Consider the following 22,022-nt stretch of genomic DNA (forward strand, 5'->3'; position numbering starts at 1 on the left):
CCAGCAAGCAAACAAGACAGATACACAGACATAAGACTGGAGAGATGGTTTGGTTGTTAAGAGTCAGTTCCCAGCACCCATGTCAGACAGCTCCCAAATGTCTAACACTCCAACTCCAGGGATCCTGAAGCCCTCTTCTGGACTCTGTGGGTTCTTGCATTTACATGCATATACTCACACACAGACACACACATACTCATAATTAAACCTAAAATAAATCTTTACAAAAAGATAGGTAAATATTGCAGAAAAGGGGTCAGAAAGATTTTAAGAGCCAAAGGAACAGGGGTGGGGGGTTCGCTGTGAGACCGTGTCTTTTCCTGGCAATGTTAGAAGCTACACCCAACATGACTGTCTAAACATGAGCTGAACAAGGAGGACACCAGTAGACCTGTTAATGTGGATGGGGGAAAGCTCATGAGGGCTTAATCCTACATAAAGAACACAGGTAACTAAGGAAAGCAGACCCAGTAAAGAACATACTCATTGGTTATCCAATACCATGTGGTCAGCCCTGAAAACCTATCGATTCAAGTAACAATATACAGATTAAAAGGTTGTAATTACATATGTAGAACAATAAATACGTGTTTCATATATGCATGTAAAAACAATCATTGAAAAAAGAGGCCATGAATTTGAAAGAGGAGAGGTGGATTTGGAGGGAGGGAAAAGAAGGAGGAAATGATGTAATTATAATATCAAAAAATGAAAAAAAATTTAAGGAGATAGAAAAATGGATGAATGCACAAACATGTAGGGGAACAGAAAAAGTATAATTAAGATGATAAACAGAATGCAGCAAAATTTCAATTGCCAAATATAGGTTGTTAAATGGTAGTTGAATATTTGTTGAGTTGTTCTTTAACTGTTCTTCATTGTTTACAAATGTTTATATTGATCAGAATATGATTTAAAAAATTACAGAGAAGCACACATATAACCCCAAGACAGCTGATGTCTTGGAGATGCTGGAGAGTCACTAGATCCCTCTTCAGCTGGGAAGGCAGCGGGAGAGCTGTGCCAGCTGTTACTGGTGACAAAAGGCCCAATACACAAAAACCTTAAGATCTCGAGTGCATGGCCATGACAGGTAGCAATTGGTAAGACTGGTGAGGAGTCTATTACCGCTGCTGCTGCTGCTATGGCCTTGGAACATGGTGATGGATACATTCCAAAATCGAGAGAGTAAACAACTGTCTTAAGGAGAAATTTCCACAGGCAAGATGAAGCTAAAGGAACTAGAAAGAAATCTAGGATGGCCAGTAGAGCCAGGTGAATCTGGGGATTTCCTTAAAAATCAAGCAACACATATTTAGTAAATTTATTTAAACTTATAAAGTCAGGACACATGCTCCTGGTTCATAGTTTTGTCCTAGGGCGGAACATAATAGTTTGTTAATAAATGCCCAGTTTTGCCATGCACACTAGTTTTAGTGTTAAAAAAAAAAAGGAATTATTACTTTAACTGACTAGTTGAAAATTCACGGACCTCAAATTTAATTACCTTCTGGAACTGAAGCCAACATGTCATAATGTCATAACATTGTACTGCTACTCAAAAATGATTCCACTTTACCTGAATCTTGGGGGAGAGACTGAAGATTGTGTAAGGAAATATAGAGCTCTAGACTGCAGACAATTCTAAAGCTGAAGTAAAGACTTACTAGTACTTAGATGAACTAGAAAAGTTCATATTTTCAGGTGAAAAGACAGATTTTTTTAAGTGACAATAAGCCAGGCTTCCACATCTTATATTGTCTTTGCTTGTGTGATATAGCCATTGGTTTTGGACACCAAGGTAAAAGTGGATGAAATTCTTTGTCAAATTGTCTATTTCATGGGCTAGCTCACTCTAGATGGCAAGTAGATTCTGTGTGTCATAATCTACATCTTAACTATGTAAATAAAGCTTTGGGTTACTTTTCAGGCTTTAACTCTGGTTATCCCCTTTTTAGACAACTATACTACTTAGACAGCATTGAAAAGTATGTTGTTTCCATACACTAGCTCATAAGATTGATCTCACAGGGGAACCCCAGTCATGGTGATACCTTGATGGCAGAGAGTAGGTAGAAGGGTTTCTTGCTCCCTCGGCTTCGAAGATCCCTGTGTTTTCAGTTTAAGGGGTCAGAATGAAGAGAAGAGTTGTATTTGGAAAAGGAAAGATTAAGATAAATTAGTTGTTAATCTGTTAATAGGCAAGTACATTTATGTCTCTTGGTATATATGATTATATATAAAGTTGTTCAGGTAATCATGCACAGTTTTTGGTCAACTACCTGTCCAGATGTTTGTTCGATGGTACTTTTGGAATGCCGAACCGTCAATCACTAGATAGGAATGCAACAGGTTACCCACAAGGATAGTGATGAGCCTCATCCAATCATCTGAAGAGTGGTTTAAGTACAAAGGCTGTGAGGCTGGAGTCTCATGAGGAAAAAGGATTTCTGCTACCCAACTGTAACCACCAGTCTTCCCGGAATCTCCAGCCTTCGAGACTGACCCACACATCCCAAACTTACTTGCTTCTACAGTTGCAATAATTATCCAATGAACAATTCCATGAAATTATCTATCCATCTACCCATCCCTCCCTCCCTCCATCTACCTATCTATCCATTATTACATCTTTCCATCCTAGATTGCTCTCCTTCTATTTTATCTTTAAAGAAGCCTAATATAATTTTTCTCCACTGATTAGCACTTTTCCAAAACTTCAGTCTTGCAATTGAATGGAAAGAACGGATTTTTTGTTGCCAAATTGTTTCTTGAAAATAGCAAGCCCTTGTTATTAAGGGGTAAAATTTGTCTGGAAAAATATTTTCTCTTTCTGTTGATAATGCAAGCACAAATTCCATCGGTATATAACAATATACTGTTCATGAGTGGCACCTGAACTAATAATTAATCCTTTGTCATTTACTAAAATTTGGCACAGTGCTGAAGATGTGTAACTCCTGTAGCAAGTAAGGGACCCAAATTAATCTACTATAGTTTCTTTGAAAATGATGGCACGGGTATCATAGTTTCTTTTCCCATAGTTGTCATAAAATGTCCCAATTAAAGATCCTAAAAATAGCAGCTTACAATGGAAAGGGCTTTGGGGGCTTACGGTTCAAGATATAGTCCACCACAGTGAGGAAGTCAAGGTAGTCATCACACCACAGTCAACAGAGAACAGCAAATGCTTCCCAGTGCTCATTGCATTCTCCATCTCATGTAGTTGAGGAACCCTGTTGGCACTCAAGATAGGTCCCCACAGGTCTACCCAGAGGCCGGTATCCCAGATGACTCCGGATTGTGTCAAGTTGACAATGCCAACCATCACAATGAGTGATACACAGTGCACTTGGGATTTGAGGGCAGTGAAGGTGTTCTGTAGGGTACTACAATCATGAATACTTGACACTCAAATGTTTTCACAAATGGATGGAGTCTAAAACAGGAACCCCAGGTGATAGCGTGGCCTTGGGGCATTAATAGTTTCTGTGTAGGTTCATCAGATATAGCCACTGTGCTTCGTCACTGGTAAAAGATATTGACAATGGAGACTACTCATGTGCATGGGGTAGGAGACATGAAACTCTCTATATCTTCTACTCAATTTTGCTGCAAAACTAAAACTTCTCTAAAAAATAAAGTCTTTTAAAAATTAATGACCCCAGTGTGAATAAAACACGAATTACATAGAGCATCGGGGTTGAAATCAACACGCACCGTACTGATAGCACTTAGGGTTCCTATCACGCTGTGTTCCTTATGATTCACTTGTAATTAGTCAGAATATACTGCAGCTGTTAGTGATTTGGGGAAGAATAAGATTTTTAGAAAGAGAAAAATGTTTCAATATCATTGCTTTTCAAAAATCCTTTCTTTGTAAATGGTGTTTTATATGTTTCTCCATTCCCATTTCCAACCCTAAGTAAAATTCTTAGGCAGGGTTCTATCACACATGACAAACTACACATGAGTTTTATTCCCCACTTCCTATCTTAGCTCTATAGATGCACTTACTATACAAACATTATTTTTATATGTGATGATTTTTGACTCTCTTTAAGCTGTTAACTGCTAAAACATAAGATGTCTAGTTTTTCACCTTTCTACATTTAAACTCTGACCCCATTGTCAGGGTTCCAAATGTGCTATGATGTCTTTAGTGTCTCCCATCTTAGCAGTTACTTGAATTTAAATGTGCATTTTGTTACAACATTTGAATGTATGCATTCCTATATAAAGTTTACCTTCTACATTATATTTAGTTGAACTTTTTTTTTGTATAGCCCCTTAGGTTCTGGGATGCTGTAAAACCATATTTAAAAAATACATTTCTTATAGATGTAGCAAAGGAATTTGAGACACCATAAAACATGGTGTGTTTTGAATAAGAATCTCTTAAATTACTCAAAAGACCTATGCAAGCATAGGATCACCCTGCTGTTACTACTTTTACCTATATTATAAATCTAGAGTTAACAGTAGGTCTTTCCCACTGATAACAAACTATTCGGTAAAATAAGGAAAAGGCAGGAGTAGGCTTTTATGAATGGATGGTGGTAAAGAACCAGCAGAAGATTCAGTATGACAACTGGAACATCAGAAACATTCTCAGGCTTTCATGATGGTCAGGGGAGCAGAAGGTAAGCGCCAGTGTGGTGGAGGTCTGCTGTTTTCAGTTGACTAGAATCCTTCTGCACCAAGACAGCAGCATCAGTTTCTACTGAGAAACTACTCATTGGGTGGGTGAGAGTCTCAGCTGGTGTTCCTTTACACTCCTGCTTAAAGGGGAGATTTGGTGAAATGCAGGCAAATCAGACTCCACAGGATGTGAATCTTTAAGAGCCACGATGACTGAAAACCTTTGAAGTTTATTTATCTTGATGGTGGTGTTTCATAGGTTGCTCTAGATACCTCTATTCACTCCAGCTACTAGTTTTGAATCCTTGAATATTTTTATCCTGCTTGTATATTACAACTGGAAATAACACTTCTGACCAAGAAACTAGGTCGCTTTAGTGATCTGGAGAAATTAGAAAAGAAAAAACAAACAAACAAAAAAAAACCGAAACAGAATAGAACCACCAAATTTGATAAAAGGTAGACTGGATTTTAAAAAAAGACTTCTTTACAAAATTGTGGAGTAGTTGTTTACCTAGAAATGCTGGAGAACTCTGGCCAATCTTGAGCCAAGACTAAGTCAGAATGTGAATCAATAGACTGTTACTTCAAGAGTCTAGCATTGGGAAATGGCAGCTGCTTGGCAATATATTTGTATCATATTACACTGACAGTTCTTTATATTCTTTCATGTGGGGCAGAATGTTTCAAGTCAAAGAATAAATTAACTGAGACTTTTCGATAGACTATCTAGAACTTATTAAATAATTTATGTAAGTATAAAATATCTTAGAGAACACACAAATAAAGGAAAAGAATAATAATTTTCTAGCTGAAAAAGTGATAGTGTATGTGAAGCACTCATGGTTATCCTACAAGATGTAGGTTCCTGGCTGCCAAGACAGCTCTGTGGGCAAAGACAGTTGCTGCCAAAATGATGACCTGAGCTTGATTCCTGAGACCTGCACGATACAATGACAGCGCCAACTCTCATAGGTTGTCCTCTGACCTCCACAGGCGCACATGGTCTGCATGCTTGCACACACACACACACACACACACACACACACACACACAAATGTAATAATTTTTAAGTAGGCTCTTAAATTCGCAGAACTTCTTTAAATTTTGCTGTTTATGGGTTTTCAATGTGACTTTAATAAAACTTTGGCTTAGGCTCTTGCCCATGATATATTACCTCATTTCAGACCTGGATAATTCTTTACTAGGGATGGATGCCCTCCTACTATAAAATGTTTACCCTGGTCTCTATCTTTAGGTACCCACAGTAAACTCCCAAGTGTCTACTACAGGAAACAACACATTCTTCTCCATTGAAGACCACTGGAATATACCACTGTGGTTACCGGTGGACATCTAGTGCCTGATAATTCTGAGCCCAGCTTTCAAGAATGTTGCCTTTTTGTTATCAACTTGGAAAGTTACTCATTTTCTTTATCTTGGAAATGTTGACGCTGGTGTGTCTGTAATCTTATAGAGAGTAGATAAGACACTTGGTGATAAGCTGTAAAAATTATCACTGCTGGTAACAGTACTATTATTACAATTCCTAAATCCTAAAGGTACATTTTTCTAACCCAAATCTAAGTAATGACTAATCAGATTTATAATTAGGTCATCTGACAAAGATTGACAAGGAAGTAAACCTTCAAAATAACTGAAAACTACAACATAGTAATAGAAAACCCCCCTGGCATCTAAATATAGTCATTCATCAACATAATAAGGGAAAATTCTGGACTTGATTCTTTTAACTTAAAACTATTCAAAAAAAGTAGTAACATTGCTTTCCCTATTGAAGAGAATGGAGAAATCTGAACAAGAAGAATTGTGCATCCAAAGCTCAGATTCTAAAAAGAGTAACTTCTCCCTTCCTCCAGAAAAGTGGTTCTCAACCTTCCTGATGCTGTGATCCTTTAACACAGCCCCTCATGTCATAGTGACCCTCAACCATACAATAATTTTTGTTGCTACTTCATTACTGCAACTTTGTTACTGTTATGAACAGTAACATAAATACATGATATGCAGGATATCTGATATGTGACCCTGTGAAAAGGTCATTTGACCCCCAAGTGGGTCACAATCCAAAGACTGAGAACCACTATTCTAAACGCTAAAATGTTAGGATTTAAATAGGCTATGAAAATCAACAACTACAGTGTGAAATACTGTCACATTGAACTAACCTAAGAAATACTTTCAAAGACAATACTTTAAAGGAAGGAGTTTGTACATGTGCATTTCAAATCTTCTCAAGCACAAAATAGAGAAATGACAGATGGAAACATGAATTATCAAACCACTTTCTGTACAAAAATAAACTCTTGAACTTTTGTGTTTTGTTTAATAGAAAATCTTTTCTTTCTTGACTTGATTATGACCTCAGACATAGATCAGAACCTGACTTGGTTATGACTCAGACATACACCAGAACCTGATGCATATCAAAAAACAATTCCAGGTGGAAACTTTGAGGATATGAAAAAAACAAAAACAAAAAAACCCACATGAGTGACATTTAAAATGCTTGACATTCCTTAGCATAATACTCAACCACATGGAGAGTTCATGCACTTTTCTCTTGGCTCCTCTGCACACTCAGGTGAGTACAGCTCTTCCCTATAATCAAACCGCCCTTCCAAGAGGACAATTGTGACTGTCCATTTAACACAAAATTCACTTAACCTAGGTCTGTTCAGATAGTGTTTGCTTTGTGGGTGTGGTGGCATACTGGAAAGTGTGGGAGATGAAAGAAAAGTACAAGATGTTGGCAAGCAGAATCCTGATCGAGCATGTCAGTCGCAGGGACTCTCTGAAGGAAGTTAACGGGGAGCCTAGTTCATGGCCAATAGTCTAAGAAATGTCTTTGCAAGTAAATTGCATGGCTCAAGAATGTGCTAATCTCACTATGAGTTGAGTCATAATTAAAAATTCTTTACCATTAAATTGCACAAAGAGGCATTGTAAGTAGAAGAATTTTTATTTATTTATTTATCTATCTATCTATCTATCTATCTATTTATTTATTTTGGTTTTTCAAGTCAGGGTTTCTCTGTGTAGTTTTGGTGCCTGTCCTGGATCTCACTCTGTAGACCTGGCTGGCCTTGAACTCACAGAGATCTGCCTGGCTCTGCCTCCCTGAGTGCTGGGATTAAAGGTGTGGGCCACTGCTGCCCAGCATAAGTAGAAGATATTTAACAACTATTTCTAGATGACAGTCCAACGTCTCCTTTATTTCAACATATTAAAATGAAGGAAAGGCCTTAATAAAGTCACACAGGGCTAGTTAGTTACAGTTTGTCCAGGACATTTGTCCTTCCTGAAATCCCAGTCCAGCTCTGGGTTGAAGGACAGACCAAGGACAGCTTGATATTTTTGTGTCCAAATATGCATTATAAACATGTGGATGCATTCATGTATACTTATGTGCATGTGTTTATGGAGGCCAGAGGTGATGCTGGTTTTCTCCTCTATCATGTTTCACTTTATCTTCTGGTGATGCTGAACCTAGCACTCACTGATCAGCAAAACCAGCAGGTCACCCAGCACCTAAGATTATAGGCATGTGCCATAATGCCTGGCTTTCTATGTGGGTATGGTGGGTATAGATCTATGCCCCCATGCTTATGTGATGGGCACTTCGCTGACAAAGCTCTCTCTTCAGCCTCCACATTGAATGTTTTGATGAAGGTTTGCCTGTCTCCTTAATCTAAGACACACTTTACTACTGCTACATATATCTTTGTTTAGCCTATAGGATAACTGAAATGCTGAGAGGCTGAGAGAACTGTTTGTTGGGTTTCCATTTGCAAGGTTAACTGTACCAGAAGAAACATCCAAGAAAAACCCTATAGACTATTCTGCTGCCTGGGACTCCAGAATACCAATACAACAGCCAAAGGAAGAAATTGAAATGAATGAATATTCAAGACAAAGAAAATTAAACATTGTAATGATGTTCTTTCTTAACAATTGTCACAGTAGCACAAATGCTTTCAGCCACCATGACTCCTGTAAGCTTTTCAAAAGCAATCCTGGAGCTAGCCTCCAGAACATGTTTTAGACAAAAACAAATGTTTAAGAATAAAAATATACCTTTCCCAGGTTAACTCCTGCATATTTAAATACTGATGTCTGTTTAAAGGCATTTTATCATGTTACAGTGATTATTTGATCTTTACAGTGACTATTAGCATAAATTCCCCATCAAAAGTGTAGACTATTTCCTGTCTCATTAAATCTAGACAGACCTGTGACATCTTTGAATACCAGTTTAAAAAAAAAGCCAAACTCCCCTTAGCTAGGCCAGATAAGGCAGCACACTTGCTTCTTGGGCAGCAGGACTTTCAATCCATTCCTGTGTCCCAGATAGCAAACACAGAAAATCCTGAAGCTTAAGATAAAAATCTATGGTGAGATTGCAAAACCCATTTGAAATCCAGGAAGACCTACAGACTATTACAAAATATAAAAGGCTCTCAGAGGAGCTCAGAACATGGAGTCTCTCTGTCAAACATTACAGGACTTCTAAGTATCTAAGGACATGTATGTCGATCATCAGCATCATAGGGAACTTGGATTACAGAAAGGATTCTCTTAAGATATCTGTGACTACAGCTTTGACTCATGAGAAGGAAATGTAGTAATATTCATAGAAAATGCACTAAGTTTTTAATATCTATTTGAGAAACATTGCCAGGTTGAAGCTAAAAGGATCAAAGGCAATACCACAGGAAGAGAGGCATCTGGGCAATGAAACTCCTTCAGGTAGGAAGCAAATTGGACTGTTACTTAGTTTTATACGTAGATCACTCATTATGACAAAAGAAAGGCTATTCTAAGGGGATAGGACCCCAGAGGGCAGAGCCAAGAGTAATGGAGAACAATACTCAGGGTTAAATTTGAGCCCAAAACACAGAACCAGAAACAAGATGGACCAAAGCCTGCCATGAGCCTACTACACTTCCGTTTTGTTTTGTTTTGTTTTGTTTTCCATTGGAAATGTCTACTGTAGTTAGCCTGTGTTTGTCTAGTATGTGGTGAGTATGTGAGAGGCAGGTAACCTGTCTCATTGGTTCACAGGGATCTAAACCAAGAGGAAAGGTGCTCAGATGATTTGCCTGAAATAACACACCTAAGGACAGCAGTTGAGCCTCCTGTGGACAATGAGCATCAGGAGCCAGAGTAGTGCTGAGAGGGATGAAGCGTGTGTGTGTGTGTGTGTGTGTGTGTGTGTGTGTGTGTGTGTGTGTGTGTGTGTGTGTGTGCTATGTCTGTGTGTTTAGGGGTCTTTGGAGAAGGTGAGCAGAGTTTGGCTGTAAACTAAAGGAAGGGCTGTCTATACTATCTTTGTGAAGATGGCCACAACTCTATCCTCTTTTCTGCCTGTCTATCTACAGTACTGATACTTTTCCTTCCAAGTCCAATTCTTTTCCATTTAATTTGGGGAAGTCTGTGACTCGCTCCTAACTGGTAAAATGTAGTAGCAGCAACTCTGTGTGGCTTCTGAGGATAAATCAAAAGGCAACTCAACGCTCATCTTGCCTGCACCCGAAGACTGGCACTGGAGCCCTGCAGCACTAGGTAGGTAGTTTGACTTCTCTCTTTCCAAAATACCCCGAGGAACTCAAGGTCACTCATGCAGTGACATGTCATGGAGAGATGGCCAGTCCCCAGCTACTCAAGCTCCATGGTGGTTCATCTCCATTCACTTTTATTGAGTAAGAAACACTGACAAGACTGACCAGCTAAGCCTGTTCTGAGCTATGTAACCTATAAGATAATACAATGATTCCTATTGTAACTGTGTAAGTTTGGGATGGTTGCTACAGCAACAGAAACAACTCTCTGGATTCAAAGGGCATTCGATTTTCTTTCCTTTCTTCTCTTTTTCTTTTTTTAATAGAACACACAGCTTTTGAACCATGATTACTTTGATTTAAGCCTATAAATAGAATAAAAAAGCAATCCACTAATTACCACAAGAAACTCTAAATTTGGATCAAAATAGATCTAAATGATTTTAAAAAATCATTCAGGCCTACAGACTATAGAAATTTGCTTTGTCCTCCTGTTTCCCATCTGTTGATTAGGAATAATTAGCACACAGATTAAAATGAATGAGTTATGTAGGAGAAAGACGCCTATGGGGGAATGGTGGCGTCTGACACAAAAATGCCTGAATCAGCTCCAGAGTTCACCTGGTGGTTATCTGTTGGGGATGACTCTAAGACTCTGAACATAAGAGCCAGTCACAAGGATGGTGGCCAGCAGTGGGATGAGGTGTGTAGAAGACAGGGTATTTCTCCACAGCCAGCACTTCAATCCCTTTCTTTAAGGAATCAGACACTTTCTTACAGTCAGTAACAAGTGGGAGACACTGTGTTGCCCTTCTTTGACTTGAGTTCTTTCTAGGGAAGGGCTGAGACTTTTATCTCTGGCACTCAACCATCGAAAGAACACCATGAATACTGAACGGACAAGGGAAGGGTACTTCTCTCTGACAGCAGCTTCTTCCTAGCCATATGCAGACATGGCCAACATCAGAGAATACAAGAATTTCCTCTCACGGACCTGCTTACACTTGGAGAATTCCAAGTACATATGGGGTCATGTGTGAATAACAGTCACTATAATAAACAAAAGTGGTATGGGCTTTCTAAAGCATATTATAGTATGATCTAATAAGATTACTGAGAGGCAGAAAAATGTCACAATGCCATGGTGAAGGGCCCAGACCCTGAGTTAGATTGTATGGCATCCAAGCCCAGCTTGACCCCCTTTTAGTCAGGTAAACATGGCTGAGTCAGTTAAATGCTCCATGATATCATTGTATATCAGAGATAACAGTGTGGACCTAGAGCCGGGCAGTGGTGGCACACGCCTTTAATCCCAGCACTCAGGAGGCAGAGCCAGGCAGATCTCTGTGAGTTCGAGGCCAGCCTGGGCTACCAAGTGAGTTCCAGGAAAGGCACAAGGCTACACAGAAAAACCCTGTCTCAAAAAACAAAAACGAAACAAAACAAAACAGTGTGGACCTAGAGTTAGTGCAAGGATTAAGTTAGATAACACATATAAAACGTTTTCTTAATAGGGATAATTTACATACAGGATTCTAACCAACAAGGATATTTTTTATTGCTAAAAGAGAAGAAAATGTTTCAAATACTCTAAAACTTCTGAGAATTAGAAAAGGAGATGAATCTTTCAAATGAAGAAAGTTACAACATAAAGCTATAGAGGTGGTTACATAAGTACCCGGAGGCCCCCACACAACACAGTAAAGCTAGAATCTTTTGCAATTTGTCAAAACGAACTAAAGATAGATGAATAATAAATACTAAGCTGTTAATGCCAGTGTCTACTTAGGATAATTTAATGATGATAAATCTAGGCAGCCCCACCGGGCTATGCCAAGACATTGTTCTAACTATATCTAATTTGGTTGACTTTTCCTGTTTAATTAGTGAATAGTATAATTATGTGTCTGAAAGTTTGTGTGAATTTAACACCATCAAGTAGCACTAATGCAAAGTACAGCAAAATAACAAATCTTTGGGTTTTTTTTTTTTTTGAGGTCTTGCTTTCTTACAAAGAATACAATTAACTCCCTGGAGTAATCCTGATTTGCTTATAGAATAGATGCCGTGGGAATTGAAGATATTTCCGCCTTGCTCCTCATCAACACCTAGAAGACCTTGTCTGATTCAGTTGAACTAAGATCATTCTTAATAATTGCAAGCTTGAGAGTCTATTGAAGATCTGCTCAGGAAAATGTATTAATGCAGCCAAAGTAGGTACAGTTCTGCATTGTCTCACTCTTTTTAATTTCTCAATTGCCAAAATAATCAGTATGACCCTTTGCCAACCAGCTATATGTGCAGAGAAGCCCAAACACCTATAAAAGCTAATGGATACATTGATTTAATCGGATGCTTCCTTTTGTTCTTTCAGGCTGACATATGGAAACATTTTGCTGATATGTAAGACTATACACTGATTTTTATCTCTAATTTTTTATAATTAGAATGCTACTCATTGCTTAAATCTTACCCTTTTCGGAGGCTATAAAATATTCTACACTCTAGAAATATTTGGGAAAGGATATGATATCCTATAGCATCAACAAAGTCAAGAACTTTCCATTAACAAAACAAGTAAAAGGGATTCGTTTTGACTAGAGCACTGAGGACTATAATCACATTTTCTATGGTTCATGGAAAACATGGGGCTGTGGGGCAGCACAGAGGTTTGAGAATTAACTTCCAATAATGTTTCACTGATACTTGATGTATTTTTTAGTATATTGATTAGAAAAGTAATATTGAGCCACATTTAAAATTTCATGCCTAAACCTAGTTTGTAAGCTTGCTCACTATTTTTTCAGATTAACTAATTCTTATCTTTTTCATTCCTTCCTTCCTTCCTCCTTCCCCCTCCCTCCCCGCCTTTCTCTTTCTCTGCAAACAATATTCATTAGGTAATGATTTGTTTACTGACAACACACTACTAGGTCTTAGAAATTCTATCAGAAAGTCATAATCTCTGCACCATTAAATTTATGTATACGTAATATAAACAAATTTTAAAAATCACTTAAGATGTGCCCCAAATACAACAGCTGATGAGAAGAAAGGACACATGTATGTCTGGAGGCTAGAGTGGTGATGAGCAGTGGCTGCTCTTGCAGAGGACCTGAGCTCGATTCCCAGCACCTACCTGGAAGCTCACACCCACTGTAACTCCTATAAAAATCTCACTGTTGTCCACACATCTTTCCATTGACATCCTGGTGTCGGCTCTGTAGGACTAGCAACCTTTATTTCTGCTTCTGAAAAGTCTTTTGGAAGATGTAATTTTATCTTTTATTTTTCATAAAAAATAATTCTCGTATTTGGGATCCTGGCTAAAATGATATGTTGAAAGCAGTTTTTTCTTTGTAAAATAAAGTTTAATAATATAAAAAAAGGAGAAGAAAGAAGAAGGAGGAGGAGGAGGAAGAAGAAGGAAAGAAGAGGAGGGAGAAAGGACAGAGAGATCTAAAAGGCCAGAGACAGACTGGAGTTACATTGTTTTCACAGAGTAATACCTGGAAGCTGGAAGTGTGTGTGTGTGTGTGTGTGTGTGTGTGTGTGTGTGTGTGTGTGAAGATGTGTGTATGCACGTGTGTATGTATGTGTCTGTGTGTTTATGTGTGTATATGTGTATGTATTTGCATGTATATGTGTGTACATGTATATATGTGTGTGTGTATGTGTGCATGTGTGTATTTGTGCATATGTATACATTTGTGTCTATGTATGTGTATATGTATATGTACATGTGCATGTATATATTTGTATGTGTGCATATGTGTATGTATGTGTATGTTCATGTATGTATGTGTGTATGCATATGTGTGTATGTATGTTTGTGTGTATGTCTGTGTGTGTAGGTGCAGATTCTTCCCTCAGAACTGTAGAGGGAGCATGGGGCAGGCTTCCGGCATGCAGGACTATAAGATGATGAATTTCTGTTTCAAGCCACCATGTCTATAATACCTTCTTGGGGCTGCTCTAGGTAAACAACACAGGCAGGTCGTCTCTAAGTCCCTGTGAATCACACAGGTAGAGCCATGTAGGACAGAGAAAAACTCAAGGGTTTGGAACTCGAGTTTAAGCTAGAGATAAAAGCTAGCAGAATAACAATGCATGGGTAAGCATTGAGGCCGTGTATGTGGCTGAGATCCTTGCACAATAAGGGATCTAGAACTCTGAGGAAGAACAATCAGAGGCAGAGGAGCACTCAGAGGACAACAGGGATGTGGAGACTGCACCCCAGAGCCTCTTGTGGAGAGCGTTCCAAGGGATAAGCAGCAGAGACTACTCTCCACAGCTAAGACACTGTTCTGAGGTATGAAAGTCCAACCAGGGGAGATAAGTCTTTCTGGAAGAAACGCACCAAGCTAGAGGCCAGCAGAGGTTCTGGGAGGGCTTTTCACATGACTTGGGCATCTCTACTTGAATGCCCTTTCAGATGATTGTGTTTTCATCGAATGAGGCACCTTGAGGTGTACACAGTGATGAGCAGACCGATGATGCAGCACGTTATCCTAATGACTGTGGGCAGTAAAGCTGCGTGCTGAGTTACAGCCCTGCACTACAGTGCTTTACAGATGCACATCCAGACATCTGTTTAGAACCTGTTGTTGGTAGACTTTTCTGCATAATTTATAAAGAGGGGAATTGGAGGCAGGATAATGTTTTGAAATGTAAAACATCTGACTCATAGCAGAGATGAAGAGCAGGGGGATGGCCCACGAGAGGCGCTTATCTCATTGTTCACACACTGGGCAGAGAAAACTCAAGCCCAATAAGGCATCGGGCTTCTCAAAGCAAAACCACTTTAATGAGGGTGAGTCACAGTGCTGCCCAGGGAAATGAATCAGGTGCCCGCATGCCTAGGCGGCTTCATAATTACAGGTTTTCCCTCCCTTTTAAATTAAAACTAAAGCCAGGTAACAAGTAATGTCCCCATAGAACAAATTCAGCCAGATGGAAAGATGCAGAGGCCTAAAAAGTAAAATAAAAATATCAAAGGGAAGTAGCTTCTTCAGTGAGGAAAAGGAGGAAGGGAGGAAGAGGTGGGAGGGAAACACTGCTCTACTTATAATGTCGCGCCTGCTGGCCTGAGGACACTTAGAAATGCTTCCCTGTGCCCTCTACTCTGGCTGACTCTGGCACCTCAGCCCCATGGAGCAACCACAGTAGCTTTTTCTCAACATTAAACTTTTAGAAATGCGATCAGAGTTTCCTATGGTTTCCTGCTCGAGCTAGGAGAGGGAGGACTACCTCGGCCCCCTTTCTTCCCCCATTTCCTCTTTAGCTTCTGAGGCCAATGATAATGACAATCAGAAATCCTGTAAATCCTACCTCTTGATCATGCTCCCCAGAGCCTGATCTGGGCAGCCAGTGACTCACTTCCTGTCTTGGGCCCTCTAAGCAAAGCAGAAGCACCGTTGAAGGGAATATGGGACATTACAAATCAGACATCATTAGCTGCTTAAAGCCTGGGGTAGTTTCCCACCTAGGGCCAACTGGGGCCTAACAATGTCCTTGTGAGAAATCTGAAAACCCACCTGGGTCAAGCAGAGAATTAACCTGATATTTTAGATTGATTTGCTCTGTGGTCAGGGTCTCTATGCAGTGCAGAAAGTGTAGCCCCCTTTTGCTATCAAAGTCCGTGTGTGTGTGTGTGTGTGTGTGTGTGTGTGTGTGTGTGTGCATAGATGTATGTCACATATGTGTGTAGTATATGAGTGTATGTGGGTGGAAGCCAGAGGAGAATATTGGGTGCATTTTCTCTCTCTGCCTTACTGCCTTGAGACATCTGGAGCTCAAGAGCTGGTGGGAAGTTTCGGGAGGGGTGTGGAGGAGACTAGGCTGGTGGCCAGCAAACACACCAGTGAACCTCCAACTTTCATGTAGGTGCCTGGGGATCCGAACTGAGATCCTCACATTCATGCACAAGCCACTCTTACCCACTGATCAATAAGCACTCTCCTTACTCATTGAGCCATCTCCCCAGCCCAAATCTAAGCTCTTTAAAAGACTCCACAGTCTAGTCTCCACTAATCTCTAAACAGTAACCTCTTAATGATTCTTTCACTCGGGTTCTCTGACCCTGAGGTCCTGGAACACCCCCCCAACCCTGAGGGCATACCATTCACTTATATCGGTTCCAGTCTCCCCACTCTTTAGAACAATCCTCTCTCCTCTCTGTCCGCACATTCTTGTTCACTTGTAGGGTCTTACCCAAAATATTCCATTTCCTCACGGACACTGGCCCTTGCATAGCACTTGGGAGGATTTATTGCAATTGCTACTAGAACATCTACCTTGTCTCATGGATGATCAGCTAGAGAGAATGGAGACTTTGTTCCTTGAAGTATCATCACCTGAGCATGATAACGTGATGGCACAGTAAATACTCAAGAAATAGACTATGAGGAAATAAATAGTTGAAGGGAAAAGCCTGGAATCCAGAGGCGACACAGCAGGAGATGTTCTTGTCTTGTCTCTGCCACCATCTTGGCTGTGTGATCTGAAGGAAGGAGTCGAACCAACATTTGAGTCCCCTTTCCTGGTAAAAATGTGGTAATTCTATCTGTGCTGTACAAGACTTGAGATTGCTGATATAGAATACCAGTACAGAGATGGAGAAAGACAAACAGTCCATGGGTAATTACCAAGTGCACAGCTTTATGTGAGGTACTGACATCAATACTCTTTAAAAAATCGGGAAGGTTATTTACTTTAAGATGTGAAAAGTAGTAAAATAAAGACTTCAGTTGAATTACTCTGACTCAAGAGGGTCTGCTCTCTAGGTCTTTGTTTTTCTACATACTGATTGTTTTGGTAACTATCTGAAAACTTATTCAAGTCATAAAACATGTAATACCTGAGACAAATATTACCTGTGTGTGGAACCACTCCTGGCTAGCCTAGACAGATTTAAATGTTTTTTATGTGTTTATATTATATTTCATACCATAACATTAGACCATAACTTACTTGTTTACCACAAAACTTTAGGGAGCATTGAGCATATCTTTCCATTATTATATTCTCAGTATACTTAATGGATATTAACAATAGTGGATAGCAATAATAGGGTATAAGTATTAGCTAAATAAATAAATACTCTATCTGGCATTTCTAAAAGATTCAATAATACAATTAATTTTATTTAGTATTTCTAAGTTTATATTTGCGATGGTTAATCTTCATTGTCAATTTAAGTGGCTTTACAGTCACCTAGGAAATATAGCTCTGGATGTGTTTATGAGGGGGATGCTCAGATAGGCCCAACTGAGGAGAATAGAGCCACCCTGAATGTGGGCAGCCCCATCCCATGTGCTGGGGCCCCAGGCTGAATTAGGAGGAAGAGTGGAAGGATTAGCTTTCATCTCTCTCTGCTTCCTGACTGTGAGCATGATGTGACCAGCTGCCTCATGCTCCTCTCACCGTAACTAGAGATGCCTGGGCACCTCTCCCACCATGATGGGCTGCACCCTTAAACTGTCAATCAAAATGAAGCCCTCCAGGCTGGAGATAGAAGTCAGTGGTTAAAAGCATTTACTGCTCCTAAACCAGGTGTGGTGGTGCACAATTGTAATCCCAGCATTCAAGAGGCAAAGGCAGATAAATCTCCACGAGTTCAAGACCAACTTGGTTTATATAGCAAGTTTCCAGCCAGGGCTACATAGTGAATCCCTGTCCAAAAAAATAGAAAAACTAAAACAAAAAAAGGAGCAGGTACTGCTCCTGCAGAGGACCTGGGTTCAGGCTCTAGTGCCCTGTCTTGGGCTCTGTGAGCCCCAGGAATGCATGTGGTATGCACACATACATGCAGGCAAACACTCATGCACATGAAATAAAAATAAACTTAAAAATTAAATAAGCCCTTCCTTAAGCTGCTTTGTCAGGTATATTGTCAGAACAATGAGAAAAGCAACGGATACACATTCATAACCAACCAATAATTAAGGCTCCAACAACAGTATTTCAGGCTTGAGGTTGCTAAAATAGAATACCAGTTCTTATCTAAAAACAGAGATCCAATTTTATATAAATATAGTAAAATGAATTTTATAGTTTACAAAATAATTGCTGCTGCAAAGGTAATAGATCAAATATGAGGGATAAGAAAATAATTCAGGTTCCCTTTGTATTTGATCTACACTAGTTAGAAAACTAGTATTAGTTTTCTCTATTGACAGTTTCCAGGAGCAAATGTATTATTAGTAAATAGCAAATTCCTTAGAGAACTTGACACATTTATTATAATGTTGCCCTTTCTAGAAAAGTATAACTAATAGCAAAAATAAAACACAGCTGCAAATTGATGGTCTACAACACATCATTGGACTAGGAACTGTCCAAAGCTAAGAGACTAAAATAGAGCAGTGATTCCCTTCAAAGTTAGACAAGTACTGTTTACTTAGTACTCAGATTAGCAGAAACACAAAGCTGCTGTGAAGTTATGTGATATATGATCTAAATTCTTCCTCTAAGACAACAGCTTGTCAAAATGGTAATTACCAGGAATAGAGAAATTTGCTTGGTGAATAACACTTCCTTTGGTGTTTGCTTATGTGCTTCCCGGAAAGGAATCTGAAATCTATTATTAGCTTTATATAGTCAACTTCTGGTTATGTGAATTTATAAAAGGGACCACAGATATCTGTGCTAATAGAGGAAATGAAGACAAATAACAGAGCTGATTGATATCCAAAAGAGTGTATAATACAAAAATTATATCTTTGGTTCTGGAATAAGTGTGACTCTTTGTAGCCTATGTGCTTTCCTCATACCCTATTAGCTGATCTAAATCAGAACCATGGAAAGCTCAACTGTATACCTGAGTGAGAGTTTACTCTAACACTTGCAAGCTGCTGGTCAGCAGATAGGATTCTTCTCAAGGCTCCAGGGCCTCAGTACAACATATTTTCAACCTAATACACCAATGCAAAAAAGACAAAAGCAATAAAGAAGTCAATTCAAGGGAAGAAAATAAAATGTAGCCATCCTACCGTACGCTTTGACCTTGTGATAAAACAGTGATGGCTAAAGTCTGTAATACATTTTTAAAATTAAGCCTTAAGACAATAGTCCACCAAACAGAAAGAAAAAAAGGAAATTAGAAATTAGTATAAATTATCAGATATATTACTTTCTAGAGTGATCTTTATGGTTTGACTGGGTCAACTATTTTATAATTGTCTATGAAAACAGAATATCTTCCCATTGTAAAAGTAATCTCATCTGTAAAATAGATTACATAACAAGGATTTACATTAAAATGGCATCTCTCTGGGGCATTTTATGAAGTAACAAGTGAGAACAAGAATCTAGGGTCAAGGAAGATCATGGTAGTTAAGAAGAAAGCTGATCCTGCCTTGTAAAGATGAGATTCATGAGCTGTCCACCTTCATGATCTAAGCAGCATCACATTGGGGGTCAGGTTTCAACATAAGCATCTGGAGAAACCAAAGCATTAAGTCCATAGCAGCAGCCTCCTTTGGATAGCCATCCCTGTACCACCAATTTTTACATCCAAAATAGGCTCATAGCAGGTGACAGAATTCCAAATAAGCAACTATCCATTCACTTATTCAAGTATTTAACATCTATTGTATAACAGTCACCATTCTAGGCATTAAGGATACATTGCATTTCAGACACAGTCTCTCTATTTAAGGTCCTCACAAACACAAATACATGTGTTTATGTAAGATTTCCCAGAGGTACATGAAGAGTATGAAAATTGGTGGAGGAAAGGGTACACTGTGGCAGGGTCCTGTGCTGTTGTTCCCATTGGGGGAGGGGGCCAAGTAGGCGCAGAGTCAATGACACAGACTCTGGGAGAATGTCAAAACAACAAGCTCAGTTTATTCAAGAAGAGGCAAGCCTTATATACCCTTCACCCCACCCTGGGGGAAGGTCTGATAAATATGCATCTGCTGGTGTGACATAGCTGCCTCTCATTGGTCCAGGTCATCTCCAGATCATGTTTCAGCTGCTGTTGTGAAGACCTTTAAGCAGACCCAGGTTGGCTCTCAGAAAGTATCTTATTACTGGTTTGGGCCAGCTGGCCCTCAAGCCTGTTAGGGATGAGTCATCCCACACCACACAAAGGAGATAGGAGCTACAGAACCCAATTAAGTCATGGAGGTGGAAGGCTCATGAATGGCATCTGTGCCGTTAAAGGAGAGGCTGAAGACCGTTCATTTGTCTCTTCCACCCCGTGAGGACACAGAATAATCAGTCTGAGAACCCAAAGCCATCACCAAGTCTGATGACATCCCAATAGGCATCTCCCAACATCCAGAAGAAAAATAAATTTCAGTAGTTTAAATTATCCAGTTTACAGCTGGGTGTGGTTGCACATGCCTTTAATTCCAGTACTTGAGAAGCAGAGGCGGGGGATCTCTGTGAGTTCAAGGTCAGTCTGGTCTACAGAGTGAGTTCCAGGACAGTCAGATCTATGTACAGAGACCCTGTCTCAAAAATAAATAATAATAAGCTATCCAGTTTACAATGTTTCAATATAGCAGCTTTAATAGAATAAGAGAGCTACCATTAGTCAAATTATCTGACAGAATTGTAGTCTATCAAGTAGACTGAAAAACTGGATGGGAAAACATCCCAAATTGACAGAATCGAAAAGCCATGAGCACTAAGGAAAAAATATGCTTATGAGTTCATTGTATATTTGTATAGAAACAGGAAGCATGATATGAGTAAACAGAAGTCAGAATTAAATTTTTAAAAGCTGAGTTGGATACAATGAGACATTTTTGGTCATACTCATATGAAAATTCTTTTCTTCTAAAATGGACAGATACAATTTTATTAATTTTAATGGACATAATATCTAATCAACTCATAACCTATTGTATTAAAAGTAGTTCTGTAATGATCTCACATTATTAAAATAAGTAGTATAAATCCATATCAGATAAATAATGAACCACTCAAAAAGAACACTGGCTTACACATTTTATAAAATTTCCCCAGAGATACATATTTCTTGGGGTATCATATAGATATTCATGTGCATCAGCTTTTCATATTGCTTCAGTTTATAAGCCTCTGCTAAGTCAAAAGTTTTCAGAAAGATTTTAAGTGATTTATTTTTAAATTTTGATTTGTTTTGTTTGAGACAAGGTCTAAGATAGTAATACAAGCTAGCCTGGATATCACTATATCATCAAGGCTGGCCTCATGAACTCAAGGCAATCCTCCTGAGTCAGAAGCAGGAGCCACTCAGGTTCAAAGTGACTGTTAAAACTGAAAAGCTTCTTCTATGATGCACATTTCTGACTTCCCATGCAGTATGTATGCATGCACATGTTTTTCAATTTTTTCAGGCAGTGCTGAAAATCAAACCCAGGGCTTCTTACGCAGTGAAGAGGTATAAAAATTTCTCAAGCTGTAGAATATTGTGATCCGATATCTGCTGGAGAAAACAAAAGTTCTGCTGACATTAATAGACAAGAAGCTAGAGCGGAGGCATCAATAACACTGGGATTTCAGTCTGGATGGTCCCTAATACAGACTCCTGTCCTTTGTCTTACATCTTAGTATTACATTATTAAAGCATCAGCCTCACAACTTATTTCTTATTAATATAAAAACATATTTTTAAGGGAAAACTAGGATGATAGAAAATGCATAAATGATACTGAAGTGGCCTTGGGGATGCCAGGTAGAATCAATCCTTCCCTCTCAATCATGGAGACCAAGGGACTGGTATTGATCTGAACTGTGCCTCAGAGCTGGAGCAGATGGAAAGCTTCCTGCCCAGATGAATAGAACATAGGACATTGCATTAAT

The sequence above is a fragment of the Peromyscus eremicus genome, chromosome 18 (genome assembly GCF_949786415.1).
Source record: "Peromyscus eremicus chromosome 18, PerEre_H2_v1, whole genome shotgun sequence".
NCBI classification, from domain to species: domain Eukaryota; kingdom Metazoa; phylum Chordata; class Mammalia; order Rodentia; family Cricetidae; genus Peromyscus; species Peromyscus eremicus.